Genomic DNA, 1,515 nt, shown 5'->3' with positions numbered 1-1,515 from the left:
GTGTGTGTGTGTGAAGTGCTTGTGTGTGTGTGTGGTAGTGCTGTGTGTGTGTGCGCTGGCTAGTGTGTGTGTGTGTGTGTGTCTGCCTTGATATGTGTGTGTAGTGAGAGAGAGTGCTTGTGTGTTTGTGTGGTGTAGTGTGAGTGCTTGTCGTGTGTGTGTGAGTGCTTGTGTCGTGTGGTGATTAGCCTTGTGTGCGTGTGCGTGAGCATGAAGCGTGCGCGTAGTGTGTGTGCGTGTGTGATTTGTGCTTTGTGTATGTGTGCGCGGTGTTTCATGTGTGTGCTGCGTGTGTGTGTGTGTGAGAGGGGTGTGTGTGTGTGTGTGTGTGTGTGTGTGAGTGAGTGTATGGTGTGTGCCTATATAATATATTAAAGATAAATATTTATATAAAGAAATATATATATTATACTATAATATTATATATATATATATATAATATATATATATAATATAATACTATATATAATTCTATAATATATTTAAATATATAGATTCATATATATATATATAAATATATAGATTTATATATATATATATTATATGTATAATATAATATAAATATATGCATGTATATATATACATATATATGTATATATACATGTATATATGCACACACACACACACACACACACACACACACACACACACACACACACACACACACACACACACACACACACACACACACACACACACACACACACACACACACACACACACACACACACACACACACACACACACACACACACACACAGTTACCCTAACACTCACATTCACATACACACACTCAACACTCACACATTCACACACATACACACACAAGCACTCCTTCACACACACACACACACACACACACACACGCACGCACACACTCACGCACACAAGCACATACTCACGCACACACACATACACACACACGCACACGCACACACATACGCATACACATACACATACACACACACACACACACACAAGCACTTATACACAGACACAAACACACACACACAAGCACTTATACACAGACACAAACACACACACACATAAGCACTCACACACACACACACACAAAAGCACTCACACGCATGCACACACACACACACAAGCACTCACACACACACACAAGCACTCACACACACACACACGCACTCACACACACACACACACACGCGCACTCACACACACACAAACACACGCACTCACACACACACACACAAGCACTCTCTCACACACACACACACACACACACACACACACACACACACACACACACTTTCTCTCTTACACACACGCGCGCGCGCGCACGCTCGCACACACACACACACACACACAAACACACACACGTAAACTCTCTATATATGTATATATACAAATACATGTATATATATATATAGATATACATATACATATGTATGTATATGTATATATATATATGTATATGTATATATATACATATACATATGCATATATACATATACAAATATATGTATATATACATATACATATACATAT

This window comes from Penaeus japonicus, unplaced genomic scaffold (genome assembly GCF_977035675.1).
Source record: "Penaeus japonicus unplaced genomic scaffold, GWHDUDI00000001_assembly GWHDUDI00000031, whole genome shotgun sequence".
NCBI classification, from domain to species: domain Eukaryota; kingdom Metazoa; phylum Arthropoda; class Malacostraca; order Decapoda; family Penaeidae; genus Penaeus; species Penaeus japonicus.
The sequence above is the reverse complement of the archived record's forward strand: the minus strand, read 5'-3'. Positions refer to the sequence as shown.